This window comes from Cupressus sempervirens, chromosome 1 (genome assembly GCF_028749045.1).
Source record: "Cupressus sempervirens isolate cs-2001-9-10 chromosome 1, ASM2874904v1, whole genome shotgun sequence".
Classification (NCBI taxonomy): Eukaryota; Viridiplantae; Streptophyta; class Pinopsida; order Cupressales; family Cupressaceae; genus Cupressus; species Cupressus sempervirens.
Window position 1 is genome coordinate 444,755,904 of NC_143118.1, and position 15,733 is coordinate 444,771,636.

Consider the following 15,733-nt stretch of genomic DNA (forward strand, 5'->3'; position numbering starts at 1 on the left):
AAAATCAAGGATGAATGTTCTGACAAGACAGTGAACACATATACATGGATGCAAAATATGTTGTAGATGGATAGGTGACCCCTAAGCTTGATGTGTTTACGTTTGAAGATATGCCGCTAGAGCTGATTTTTGGAAAAGAAGCCATTGTGTGTGAAGGGGGAGTTACATTAGCAGGGAGGATAGGTCTTCTTTGAACCCCAATTAAACCCTTTATGGAAGGAGAGAGAAAAAAGTGAAATTTAAAGGGTGGATCGATCCAAATCTTGGTGATGTTAATCTTGATGATAGTATTCTTTGCTTTGCAATGATAGTCAAAGCCTAGGCCAAAGAGGAGCTTGGAGCGCTACTAGACTTTCTACATTAGACACAGTTCCAGAGCATTTTGATGGAAGTTTGAGGTTTTAATTCAAGTTATTGCAAGGTGATTCTTCCTATTAAGTGCTATTAATGGCATCATTGATGTTATTATAGAATATATATCTAGGAATAATAATGGTACCAATGATATCTTTGATGCCTTTCTAGAATGTCTCTTGGTATAATAATGATTGCCAAGTAGTGTAACACTTGTCCAGTTCATGTTCAATCTCCTTTAACCTTTTAGAAATAATTTTTTATTGACCATGCATTTAGATGAATACATAAAAAACATTGGTTTTTCAATTGATCTTTTGAGACCATGAGCAGTCCCAACTCTTCTTTTATCAAGAACTTGCATCTTGAAGGTTGCGATGTTGAGTATAGTCAAGAGAACACATTGTAGATGGTGGTTGCACTGACATATTAGCACTTCTCCAATTCTTTATCAAGGTAATTTGGAAGCAACCAAACCCATTACACTAGTGTGGTTGGTAGATTTTCAAACAAGATTTGTAGTGCATTCCTGCAACTATTTTGTAGCTTGATTGAAGGGTAGTAGAAAAGAAGGAACACAATGTTGTGAAGGGTCCCTCCCTCAAAAGTGAAAATAATTGGTGTGCGCTCCACACTTTGTGAGACATTGCAACTAGTAGCTTACATATGAGTAACATTGATCAGTAGAGAGATTTGTGAGAGACTTATGACCTGCTATTCAGTTGTAATTGTGGAAATGAATGGGATACTCCCTTCTCTAAATATGGAGTTCTATTTGCACATGAGAAAAGCAAAAGTCTCCAAAATTCAATCCCTTTATGTTATCTTTCATGCTGGCACAAATTCATCACTGTTAGAAATCATTGAAGAGAGAAAATCTACATAGTTCTTCTTTAATAGACTAATGGGCACTAGTAGGATGAGAAGATTTTTGTCTCCCAGAGGGGACACACAAATTAGTATCCAACCTGTAGATTTTGTTAGGTTGGAAGTAGTGAAACTTGGCAAAGAAATTAAAAAAGAATTAGTTAGAAGTGGATATCTATTTGATGTTATTATTAATTTTGGTTTGAGATGAAATTCTATAACAAGGAAAAATTATTTCCATGTTTCATACGTTTTAGTAAAATAGACCATTCAAGCTTAAAGGAAGCCAGAAACTAACTAATATATCATAATTCAAAATTGTATTTTCCCTCTAATCATAGTGCTTCACAATCTAAACCGTGAGCCTATTTCTTCACACTTTTCCCTCGTCTTGTTTGTCTCTTCTTTTTGTATAATAGAACATTCAAGAGAGAAAGTTTGCATAGTTCTTCTTTAATAGACTAATGGGCACTCAATTATTACTTTAGGGAAACTCTACCTCTCACGAAGACTAAACTTACATATTACTTATCTTAGCAGTTTGAAACACTCAAAAGAGATAAGCTCCTTTCTAGAGCACAAACATGCAAACTTCAAAATTAAGGATGCTCTTTTTCTCACCTTATGTTGTGGTGCTTTTAAATGGACCATAATCATGAGAGCTTATTAAGTAATTTGATGTCACAATTCACCAAACACTTATAATTCTAAGTTACAACTACTCTTGTAGTATATCTCCATGACAATCACATGGTGAAGAAATAACACGAGAGATAAATAAATATTGAATCAACAAAGTTGTGGGATAAACCTATCGTGTTCTTCTTCTTTTCTGTCCTATGGGAACCTTTGGTATATGTGGCTTCAACAATGATTGAGATTTTTAGTAATTGTATTGCAAGATAATTACACTAAAATATTTGGTGTCAAATTATGACGATGGTGTAATTTGTGGCAATTTTCATTTTTTTTTCTTTTGCAATTGTCCCCGACGCCATCACAATACCAATGTTGGTGTCATAATTACGACATCAGTATGATTATAAAGAAAAAAAAAAGAAACATGACATTAATCATTCCCATTTGATCAATTGTGGAGAGCTATGTGTGAAAGATTGTGGAGAGCTCTGAACTAGGGTTTTAGAGAAGTTTCAAAAGAGTTTGGAGATCTATGATTCCTTAGCTATGCCCTTGCTCTACATTTTGTTCCCCTTTCTCTGGATTTTGTTGCCATGGTATTTTTCTTATAATGCATTCTCCTCATTATTTAGTCTTTCTATTGTTTCACACTAGCTTTCAATATCTTATGCCCTATATGATATCTTAAACTTGATAAAATGTTTTTTTTTTTTGTTGTCCATGGCATCGAATAAGCTTGATAGTAATATAATAATATCCAGTCAATCTATGGTTGTGCCCTAGCTTTGTGATTGTGTTGGTGTGCCATGCCCTTATGATCTTCGTGCCCTTTCTCTACCCTTGTTGCATACATATTCTAGAATCCAAATAATAAAACAATAAAACTCACTCAACCTGTGCTAAGTGACTTACCTCAAGATCCTGCACAAAGATAATGCAGACCAAGAAAAATAGACAAGGTTCGCAAGAAATTATACAAAAACATATCATAGAAGACATTTTTTAGAAAGAAACAAGCCATAACCTAGTTAAAATTGGTCTAGTTGTTGATTAGTTGAGTTGATTACAAATTCTTATAGGACTATTATTAGATTAGGTACAATTAAATGAACAATTAGTTGTTCCTGCCTAGCAATATAAAATGCAGTTTTCCAAGGTGATAAAATTGTATATGAAGATGCATCACTTGCATTCTTGGCATGAAGTGCATTCCCCTATTTATAACAAATGGTTGGATATAAAGGCTCCATACATTGGCACAACAATGTAAGCCAATGATGTAACCATTCATGTATTGGTAGAGTCTCTCTGCGAGGAACCCAAGTATCTGCTGTTGTTGTTAATTTGGGCATCACTATATGATCTAGGATGTTATGAAGTACTAAAGTTGGTAGTAACTTCTCCCATGTCTCCAAAAAACATAGCATAGGTTTAGGGTTCCTTGGCTCCTAGGAATTTGTAGTAGCTATTCTCACTATTGGAAGAATAACTTCAATGAAGAGTTGAGCATAAAAAGTTGAAGCAAGTTCTGCTTCAGTGTAAATGCCATAATCACGAGGCTCATTCCCTTACAAAATCCTCTGCCACAATGACATTACCTCTAAAATATGAAAAGGATGTTGAAGTGGTTCCCAACCTTGAAACACTCTTAGAAAAAATGTATACTTGGGATCATCATAGTTAGACTGTACCAACACTTGAAACAATCTTATAAGAAAATGTAGATGCAATACATCACAAATTGTACAACTTGTAATCCTCCTGATATTTGGACTGTAAATTGTCAAAGACACTTGCAAGTGATTCCAATGTTATAGTACCTACTACAACACTTTCCTAGATTCTATCCAGTGGCTCCCATAATATCCACTATGTTGTTTAGCTGTTGTTTCTGTTATATAGTCTCTTTCTAAAGCCACACCTTCTCCTTTTGGTATATTTCCACAGACTCTCTCTCTCTCTCTCTCTCTCTCATGCCTTAAATTTTGATTATCAAACTTCTAAGTATCTTCCTCTACCATACCTAAGATCAACTTCACATTGTGTTGTAACTCTAGCATAGGTGTTTGATACTTGATAGCTTTCATTTCAACATTCAAGTTTACAAGATTGGTCAACACCCTCACTTGTGGACCTATCATGTCAAGCACTTTTTTTACTATTTCAACACCATGTTCTTGCTTATGAGCTAATAGCTCTTTAGGTGCATTTTTTATTATAAAATTAATTTTTTTTAACAATTGTAAACTCTTAGAAAGTGCATTGTTGTTTTCTATTAGCATTTATGGGCTTCCCTTAAACAAAATCAAAATGAAGAGGCATAATGAAACAAAAATTATGACATTTCCTTCATTGCACCCATATCTTTATGTCCCTAAGCTAGACAATAATGTCTATTGGTTCTCATCAACAACTAAGATAATTAGTTCTCTACCACTATCAAAACTTATCAATGGGAGAAAGATAGTCCAAATAAGTAATCAATATAAAATGAGAGTTGTGTTGATGCAGTAGATATGTATGAATGTATGTATGTATGGATGTATGTATGTATATGTATGTATGTATGTATGTACACACACACACACACACACACACACACACACACACACACATATATATATATACGTGTGTGTGTGTGTGTGTGTGTGTGTCTATGTATGTAACTCTTTATATATACAAAGAGATCTTTTCTAAGGTGCTTATTACATCTTAGCACAATGGAAAAATTGATCCACCTATATACATATTCCAGAATCCAAATAATAAAATATTAAAACTCACTCAACCTGTGCTAAGTGACTTAACTCAAGATCCTACACAAAAATAATGTAAACCAAGAAAAATGGGCAGAGTTTGCAAGAAATTTTATAAAAGTATATCATAAAAGATATTTTTAGAAAGAAACAAGTCACAACCTAGTTAAATTGTTCTAGTTGTTGATTAGTTGGGTTGATTACAAATTCATGTAGAACTATCATCAAATTATGTACAATAAAATGAACAATCAGTTGTTCCTAGCTAGTAGGATCAAGTACAATTTTTTGAGGTGATAAATTTGCATATGCAGATGCATCACTTGCATGCCAGGCATGAAGCACATTCCCCAATTTATAACAAATGGTTGGATGTAAAGGCTCCATATGTTGGCCCAACAATGAAGTCAAGGATATAACCATGCATGTATTAGAAAAGTGTCCCTATGAGGATCCAAAGTATCTACTGTTGCTGTTAATTTGGGCATCACTATATGATTTAGAATGTTATGAAGTACTGAAGCTAGTAGTAACTTCTCCCATGTCTCCAAAAAACATAGCATAGGTTTAGAGTCCCCTGGCTCCCAGGAATTCATAGCATCTATTCTCAATGCTAGAAGAATAACTTCAATGAAGAGTTGAGTGTAAGGAGTTAAAGAAGAAAGTTCTTCTTCTATGTAAATGACATAATCATGAGGCTCATTCTCTTACAAAATCCTCTACCATAATGACATTACCTCTAAACCATGAAAAGGATGTTTAAGTGGTTCCCAACCTTGAACCACTCTTATAAGAAATGGCAAATTAAATACATATGCAATACATGACAAATTATACAACTTTTAGTCCTTCCGATATTTGGACTTTAAGTTCTCAAAGACACTTGCAAGTGATTCCAATGTCATAGTACCTACCGCACCACTTTCTTGGATGAGAAGATTTTTGTCTCTTAGAAGGGACACACAAATTAGTATCCTACCTATAGAGTTTGTTAGGTTGGAAACAGTGAAACTTGGCAAAGAAATTCATAAAGAATTAGTTAGAAGTGGATATCTATTTGATGTTATTATTAATTTTGGTTTGAGATGAAATTCTATAACAAGGGAAAATTGTTACCATGTTTCATACATTTTAGTATAACAAACCATTCAAGCTTAAAGTAAGCCAGAAACTAACCAATATATCATAATTCAAAATTGCATTTCCCTCTAATCACAGTGCTCCACAATCTAAACCGTGAGCCTATTTCTTCACTCTTTGCCCTGGTCTTGTTCATTTTTTTTTTGTATAACACAAAGTGCTCCACAATCTAAACCATGAGTCTATTTCTTCACTCTTTGCCCTCATCTTGTTCACCTTTTTTTTTTCATATAACATAACGAATTCGTTGTAGATACCAAATCTCATATTTAAGACAATCATCGAGTAATATTACATATTAAAGAGATCAAATTTTCACAATTCGTTGCATAATATTGATTTGTTTCTAGATTCAATTATGTAATATGTCCCTTGTGGTTCCTTGTCCAACCATTTTACCTACTTTACTTCTAACTTTAGTGTGTGTGCAATCTCTCTTCCCTTGGTCCCTATATCTTTTGCTCAGTCAACATTTGCAACTCACTTTGTTTTGCATCTCTTGCTCTCTTTCATCTTGATGATGGATCACGTAGTGTAATTCAAAATGTTGATAGTAAAAATCTTTACACAATCGAATCTAGAAATAAATCGATATTAATATTACATATTTTGAAATTAATTCAGAATTTTATTTTTTTTAAGGGTGACCTCACCACAAGAAAACACAAAGTCACATATATATTATAATACATAGGTCTTTGAATATGGATTGATACAACAATAAACACAGAGGACGCCAACAAATGACACATTACCATAGCCGGGGGGAAAAACTAAGCAAAGTATGGCAAAATATATGATAACTAGTCTAAATAGAGAAGGGGGAGAATTAAACTGTGGAAAGGAGAATTACCGTAGAGCAAAGTCCAGTCACTTTTGTTCTCTATTTATCCTGCAGTTCCAATAGATAGTTGCAATGCCCGTAAGGGTACTCGTCCTATTTAAAGGCAGTGGGCTAGAAAGAGATGTGCCGTGTGTTGCACAAATACAGTAATAGTGGCCCATACTGCATTAACTGTAAATTGGTGTGCTAATAACTACAGTTATGGTGTGCCAAGAAGTCGAATGGAAATGTTCTCCGCCTATCAGGCATTATATCATCCTTCTCTTAGTACTATGGAGTTTGTTTTATAACATATATTCTCTCCGAGTATTATAAATGCTTGTATTAAGTTTTGGTATAGGTACCTATTAGCCCATCATGTCTATCGTAGACGCTACTATTTTGTAATAGAAATATAGCATGAAAGAAAGAGTTTCCATAGAAAGCAATGTTCATCCGTTTTGTATTGATGTCTAATCCATGAGAAATGGGATAAATCAATCAATCAAACTGCAAATCTCCTGCCGATTTCACTGAAACTGTCACAACCCACTTAATGAGACACCAAAGAATTCATTATTAAACTATTGCGTAGATTAAGGTAATAACTTAATTTCTTATATTAGAATGGAACAACAATAATAATGACTTCATTATATGCGATGATGGGAGTTTTTAAGAAGAAAACAATTACAAATTTTGTGGGAAAGAACTCTAAAACCATTATATTTGCTGGTCTTCGCACTTAAGAGGGAGGAGATGTAGTGACCGGGTGGAGGGGGGCGGGGGGTGGGGGGTGGTAAGTTTGGCAGTCTCATTTTGGAAGGTGTGTTAGGAGAATCTACATAGAATGAGAAGGGAAGAAAATGGAATCGTGGGTATCCACAGTTGGGATGGTGAGAGTGGCGCTAGTGACTCTGGGCTTCATTATGCTCATCACTCATCACCCTTCTCTACATGATTATCACAGACGATTCTCCATTCTGTAAGGACCTCCTCTCTCTTTGTGCAAAATTTGAATTTAAAATTATGTAGAAATTTCTAGAGTGCTTCCTTTCTTGAAGCTTCTCAAGAACCCTCTAGAAATATGTATGAGCTCTATAAATAGAGCATTCCTCTCAGCTGTAATAACATGAAGAAACTTTATAGCTCTTTGATATGTTTGAGTTTTGCTGCTCTATTTTTAAGCTCTATTTTTTTTATTCTTTGTGCTGCTGTTTTTAATTCATCATGGTATCATAGCATTTTCAGTTCTTTGGGCTGTGAATATATGATGCTTTTTGGAATGAATATATGTGTTTTTCTTGTGTGAATTTTTACATTTGCAGGCTGTAACTAAGGAGTGAACAGCAGTTTGGTTTGGGACAAAAAACTACATCAAAGGAAGGATATTGCAGCAAAAGAAAAGTTTTTTTTCTTCAACAAATTGGTGAGATTTTTTCAGTTTCAAGCTTGGGTGTTCAAGTTCTTAAATATCTTTCATTCTCATCCAAAAAAAAAAAAAGGGAGAGAATTTAACAATGGAATCACTTGGTGTGACTTTGCCTACAGTTAAATTAAATGGAAAAAATTATTATGATTGGGTATCTCATGTTGAAATCACTCTAACCCTTCAAAATTGTTATGATATTGTGACTGGTAGTGAACAAAGGCCTACGAATCCAGGAAATGATCAAGATAATTGGGATAAAAGGGACAAGAGGGCAGCAGCACTAATCAAGCTTACACTTTCAGAAGAAGTTTTTCCAGAAGTTCGTAATGAGAGAAGTGGAGTCAAAGTTTGGGAGATTTTGAAAGATTTATATCAAAATTCAGGTGATGTATGAATCTTATCTCTCACAACTGAATTATACAATTTGAAATTATCAAGCTCACAAGAGATAGTCCCACATTTAAGTAAGTTAAAGGAAAAGAAAAATGAGCTTGCTTCTCTTGGAAAAGATATAGATGATAAAGATTTTGTGCAAATTATATTACAAAGTCTTCCAGGATCTTATCAATCATTTATAAGGGGTTTAGATACTGCAGATAAATTAAAAAGTATTAAATCAGAAGAATTGTGTGCTAAGTTGGTTCAAGAAGAGAAAAGACAAGTTAAAGAAAAAGAATCATTTGATGGTGAATCTCAAGCATTTGTAATGAAAGGAAAACAATATTATAAGAAGTCACAAGAAAATGAATCTAAAGAAAGAAATTGGAAGAATGAAAATAAGAGTATTTCATATATAGATCATAATAGAAGTAAATGGAAATGTCATTATTGTGGTAAAATGGGTCATAAGGCAAATGAATGTTTCAAGAAGAAAAGAGATGTAGAAAAGAAAGTAAATAATTATCCAAAATTAGGAGATTCTAAAAGAAATGCATTTCGTGTTGCACTTAAAGAAAATAATACTTTCAAAGAAGATTGGGTTATTGATTCTGGTGCTACACAACACATGTCTCATAATGAGAATCAATTTGAATCAATAAGTGAAAATAATATAGAGAAAATATATTTGGGGGATAATAGTGCTTTAGAAGTTAAAGGGACTGGTAATGTCAAAATTGATAATGGTTTGTTCAAAAATGTGAAATTAGTCCCTGAATTAAAAACAAATCTGCTTTCAGTATCTCAAATTGCAAGTCAAGGACATAAAATAGAATTCTACAATGATAAGTGCTTAATCAAGGATGTCAATGATAATTATAGAGTCATTGCAATTGGTAAAATGGAGAATGGATTATATAAATTTCAAGAATTTACTTCTAAATGTGGAGATAAACATATGTGTGCTATTGCTCAATATGATGATATGAGTAGGTTATGGCATGAGCATTTGGGGCACATCAATTTTCAAAGTCTCAAGCTTATGGAGAAATTACAAATGGTGCATGGGCTGCCAAAGATATCATTAAGCCCTAAGGTGTGTGAAGGATGTGCAATGGGAAAACAACATGTGGAAAGTTTCCCTCAAGGTAAATCATGGAGAGCAAAAACTCCTCTACATTTAGTCCATAGTGATGTAATGGGTCCTTTCAAAACATCATCAATTGGAGGATCAAGGTATGCCCTCACTTTTATAGATGATTATAGTAGAAGAATTTGGGTGTATTTTCTACAAAAGAAAGATGAAGTGTTTCAAAAGTTTAAAGAGTTTAAAGCTTTGACTGAAAAACAAAGTGGAAAGTACTTAAAGATACTAAGAACTGATAGAGGGACTGAATACATGAATAAAGCTCTTTTAGATTTTTGTAAAGAACATGGCATTAAAAAGGAATCAACTGTCTCTTATTCACCCCAAAAAAATGGTGTTGTTGAAAGGAAAAATAGAACTATAATAGAAATGGCTAGGTGCATGCTTCATTCTAGAAATCTAGAAGCTAAATTTTGGGCTGAAGCAGTTCATACTGCCGTATATATCTTGAATAGAACACCTACTAAGGCAGTTTTGAACATAACACCAGAAGAGGCATGGAGTGGAAGAAAGCCTACAGTATCTCATTTTAGAATTTTTGGTTGTAAAGCATATGCTCACATTCCTGATGAAAGGAGGAGCAAACTTGAAAGGAAAAGCAAGAAGTGCACAATGGTTGGATATAGTGAGGAATCGAAAGGATATAGGTTATACAATCCTAGAACTAATGAAATCTATATTAAAAGAAATGTATGGTTTGATGAAGATGTTAAGAATGATAATTCTCCAACATTATCTTTCTTTCCAATTTTGATTGATGAAGAAAATTCTACTTCTACCAATAGTCAAAGTCAAGGTGTGCAAACCACTACATGGGATGAGACTCAAGAAAGTGATAATGAAAATCCAAAAAAATTTAGAAGCATCAAAGAAATTTATCAAGAAGGTCCTAGATATATATTTGCTAACTATGCTCTTATGACTAAGGTGATGCGGGTTGACACTCCAAACACATATGAAGAAGCAAAAGGAAAAGAAGAATGGGAAGCAGCTATGCAAGAAGAATACAATTCTTTGATGAAGAATGGAACATGGGAACTAACAACACTTCCAGAAGGAAAAAATGTGGTTGGTTGCAAGTGGACCTATAGAACCAAATTCACATCAGATGGAGCTATTGAAAAATACAAAGCAAGGTTAGTGGCTAAAGGTTTCTCACAAGAAGAAGGTATAGACTATACTGAAACCTTTGCTCCAGTAGCTAAGATGACTTCCATTCGTACAATAGTTGCTTTAGCTGCAAAGTTTGGTTGGAAAATTTTTCAAATGGATGTAAAAAGTGCATTTTTGCATGGTGACTTAAAAGAAGAAATTTATATGCAACAACCACTAAGATTTATTAAGTATGGAGAAGAGAATTTGGTGTGTAGATTAAGAAAATCACTCTATGGTCTCAAACAAGCACCAAGGGAATGGTACTCAAAAATTAATAAGTACTTCCTAGAAGTTGGATTTAAAAGAAGTAATGTTGATCCAGATGTGTATGTAAAATATTGTGATAATAAGGTTGTTATCATTGTATTGTATGTGGATGACTTGATTATTACAGGAAATCACGCACATGATATTGAGATAACTAAAAATCAACTCAAACAAGCTTTCGAAATAACTGATTTAGGACTAATGCACTATTTTTTGGGTATGCAAGTATGACAAGAAGAAGGAAGAATCATGCTCTCTCAAACTAAATATGCTCTTGATGTACTTAAAAAATTCAATATGAGTGATTGTAAACCATGTAATACACCATGTGAAATAGGAGTAAAGTTAGGTGCTAACTCTACTCAAAAGAAAGTGGATGGAAAATTATATAGGCAGCTTGTTGGAAATCTTTTGTATCTTACTATAACTAGACCAGATATTGCATATGCAGTTGGTATTGTATCGAGATACATGGCAGATCCACACATTGAACACTGGAAAGCGGCTAAAAGAATATTAAGATATATTAAGGGTACTTACCAGCTTGGCATTGAATACAAATATGGAGGAGAACCTACTTTAGTTGGATATACAGATTCTGATTATGCAGGTGACATTGATGATAGAAAGTCAACTTCAGGATATATCTTCCATCTTGGATCGGGACCGATTTCGTGGAGTAGCAAGAAGCAATCAACAGTGTCACTCTCATCTACAGAAGCTGAATATATTGGTTTATCAAAGGCGTCTCAAGAAGCATTATGGCTTAGGAGGTTACTTGAAGAATTGCATCATCCACAAGACTCTCCAACAACAATATTTTGTGATAATCAAAGTACTATCAAGCTAGCAAAAAATCCGGTATATCATGCAAGGTCCAAGCATATAGAAGTGCATCATCATTTTTTTCGAGATCTAATTGAAAGACAAGAGGTGGAACTTCAATTTTGCAGAACAGAAGATCAACTTGCTGATATATTTACAAAAGCATTGTTTATCGTAAAATCTACGAAATTTAGAGATCTATTGTAGCTCAAAGATGTTCCTACTCTCTCCAAATAAACATTATGGGGGGGTGTTAAAAATAATGTTTATTATAGTAGCTGGGCATTTAATGCACAGTCCAGAACTTTCTACTTGCTTCTTGGAGCCTCTCTCTTTGTGCAAAATTTGAATTTAAAATTATGTAGCAATCTCTAGAGTGCTTCCTTTCTTGAAGCTTCTCAAGAACCCTCCAGAAATATGTATGAGCTCTATAAATAGAGCATTCCTCTCAGCTGTAATAACATGAAGAAACTTTATAGCTCTTTGATATGTTTGAGTTTTGCTGCTCTATTTTTTTTATTCTTTGTGCTGCTGTTTTCAATTCATCATCCTCACACCATGGATGAATGCAACACTGATTGATTTCTACTTGAATGTTGCCACTATAGCAAGGGAGGGAAAATCTGAAGAATGATGGCTGGAAGGAGGAACCTCCTAGAAGGGCAAACGGAGAAAAGGTTTAGCAACAACAACATCTTCTCAGTTGGGGTCTCTACTACATATTGAGGGAGCAACCTATGAACTTGAAGATATTATCTTACTTGGTAGTTGAAGCTTCATGGATTTATGGTGCAATACTCCAGGTTCTCCTTTCTCATAACCTTTGCTGCCAGCTTAATATGTCAATTTGTATAAATGAAAGACTCTCTTTAATTTTAGTATATTTCTTTATATGTTCGTTGCCTGTGAAGCAATTGTTGAGTCATTTATGGTTGGAGTGTCTCTTCTTTTCTCTCCATTACATAGGCACCTCTCTATAGAGGTTGGTAGTAATAATGCTTACTTTTATTTTTCTATTAATAGTGTTGAATGAGTGCAACTATTGAAAGTTTAATTTAATCTTCTAAAGTCTTGTCATGTCTCCTTTTCAAATAATTAAAAATAATAATCTTTGCTAAGGCAGGCAAGTCCAAAAAGGTGAAGTTTCAGCAAAAGGGGATAATCTTTGGAAGCGAATGGACTAATAAATGAAAATTATTATTAACCCCTCTTGGATGTGAGTTAGGGTTATGCCCTCTTTTAAGGGGTTTGGAGACATTTTGGGCTCATTCCAGAAATTGATTTTTGCTCATTTCTTTGTTATTCTTCAGAGGCTGCCAAACCTGTGGAGGAGACCCAAGAACGGGAGTTTGCAGGTTTCCAGAGAGACCCAAGAACGAGAGTTTGTAGGTTTCCAGGAAGGCTAAAGACAGAAGTTTGAAGCCATTCCATGTGCATGCTCATGCAAAGTTTTCCTTTGTGCTGAACAGTGCAGATTTGTAAGTTTTCGGATGTATATTTTGTAAGAGTTTGGTGTTTCCAGTTGAGTATTTCATATCAATTTGGGTTGCTGCTATATATTAGACTTTTAAATGTTAAAATAGAGCTGAAAATATGTATTTGGATATGATTATACTTCTGTGATAGATTATTAAGTTTTTGTGGTGATTCCGGGCTATTTTGTGCTATTTTCGGGAGCCCGATGAGCATTGTTTTTGTCCTCCGTTTGGGAGCTATTGTGTGCATGTTATACAGATCTGAAAATGTCATTTTATAGGCTGTTATGCTGCTCAATTTTTTGTAAAAATGTCCACTTTCAGATTTATTAATAATAGGTGAAGCTGTGAAGCTTTTGGCACTATTTCTAGCATACCCGATTTGGGGTTTATTGAGAAATTGGTGGATCTTTGAAATATTGGTTGTTTGATCTTAAAGATCTAATTAGAGGTTGGAAATATCATACAAAATCAGTAAAGGGACATTTCAAGTCTATAGGATAATGATGAGAGAGGTTTCCACAAAAATATAGTTATAGATAAATTTGTAGATTAGGCACGATATCTTTGAGTACATATATCTTATTAGAATTTTGAAGTTATGTCCAGAGCATATTTAGTATAAAAGTTGGCCCTTTGGTAGTAAAGTCATTGAGAAGAAAAAAATGATTTCTTTAAAAGTCTCCATTGATAAATTCAGCTTATGAAATCATAGTTTCTTTCCTATAAACTTTGTTTTGATAATAGAAATTGTGTGCGTAGGAAAACTTAGAGAGCTCATCCATAGATAGGAAATTATTTTGGTTGTTATATTTCCCTGCAGATACTTGAGTAAGAAAGAATTAATAATTTAATATGATTACTATTTTTGTTTCTTTTTGGGGTGTTTAGTTGTTCACTATTGTTGAACTTTGTCAAATCCTTTAAGTAAATTGTTACAACTATTGGACAAGAGAGAATGGTAGCATTTTTAAAGGTCCAAGTCTTCTCATATGATTGAAGTATTATTATAAGAATTCTAGATACTTAGCATTTGTGATTTACTGTCAGATGCCTTAATATTTTAAGAAAACTCTTATTGGGGTCTATGGTTATCTTACATGCATAGTGCAGTAGAGAGAAATCAAATTCTATTGTTTGTTGCCTTAATTATGGTTGGCTAGTACTGTAGTTTTTGGAGTATTGTTGGTAGTTAATATCAAACATAAAAATGAAACTCTCTTTGTGAAACATAGGAGTGATGTACTTTTAATAGTCATAAGATTATGAGTAGGTATGACTGAATATATTATCTAGAATCACTTCATATTTTTGTTTAGAACCTGAATATGAACATAATACATTAAAATGCTAATTCTTTCCTCTTCTTTTAATTGAATGACAATGACTAATTCTTGTGTATATACTCTGATGGAAGTAGTCAAGTACAATTATAATGGAATATATTTATTACTTATGGCCATGAGTGAAAGATTAGAGTAAGCTAAGCTATGTTAAAGGCTTTTCTTTCCTACATAGATGAATGGTATTGAACTCTTGGATATGATGAAATGATTCATATTGGTATTTATTGGAAACAACTAGATAAGAAGTCTTAAAAGGAAATGTAGATTCTCTTTCATAGATAGAATAATTTCTGTATGTAAATGATGAACTGCTTGAGGAAATATCGACAGTCCTTACAAGTACGTATTCCTGCAAATTAAGGATTATGAGTTTTTTTTCATTACTCATTAAATTTCTTGAGAGAAGAAGTATACTTTTTTTTTAATTTTACTCTTGTAAAGTAAAGGTCTAATTTATAAGAATGTGATTTACATAGTTTTGATTGATAGATGCTATTGTTTGCAACCCTTGCAGAGTTCTTTTTCTTTGGATAAGATAATTAGAAATACTTCACACAATTTAGCCTTGCAAAGATTCTTGACAGTCTAGTCATCATTTACATCTAATGTGACATAATTACATTGATTTGAACTATGAGTCATTGTGAGAGCGTAATGAACTACTTGATGAAATTCTAATATTGGACAAGGAAATTATTGAGTCAAATGCAATTCTTATGTAAATGATTGAATGTGTTAACTTGTATTGGCTTTAAAAGGTTGTGTTACTTGCCTTGCTAAATTATGAATGTAAATTTTTTATTATATTATAGAAAATGTGTCATTACTCCTCTAAGTTTTAATTGTTTAGACTTCCTTGATGTCGGATTAGGTATCTTTCATATCAAGAAAGATTTCGAGGAAGCTTAACGGCTTCATGGTAGGGTGGTAAAGCACTCCTACAATATTCTCGCCCTTGTATTTTTAGATAGGTTTTCAAGCTTCTGCCAAAATGGTCGACATTATTGGTACATCTTGGTATCTTGGTAGCAGAAATATGGTTCTTTTAGGTTTGAGCATATATGTATATGTATCATTTTTGTTTAAGTTAATGATAATTAATCAACTAATGTTGACTGATCAATAGTCA

The 15,733-nt window shown here is 33.5% G+C and overlaps 1 long non-coding RNA gene across 2 annotated transcripts; it reads left to right on the forward strand.

The window, feature by feature from the left end:
- Positions 1 to 7,901: 7,901 nt before the first annotated feature.
- On the forward strand, positions 7,902 to 11,847 carry LOC149578217 (uncharacterized). 2 transcript variants are annotated; one of them, XR_016355851.1, is made up of 3 exons: positions 7,902 to 8,008; positions 8,222 to 8,399; positions 11,410 to 11,847. It is a non-coding gene; the product is annotated as an uncharacterized LOC149578217 (long non-coding RNA). The 2 variants fall into 2 exon arrangements; XR_016355842.1 differs by lacking the exon at positions 11,410 to 11,847 and adding an exon at positions 9,383 to 9,403.
- The last annotated feature ends 3,886 nt before the right edge of the window (positions 11,848 to 15,733 follow it).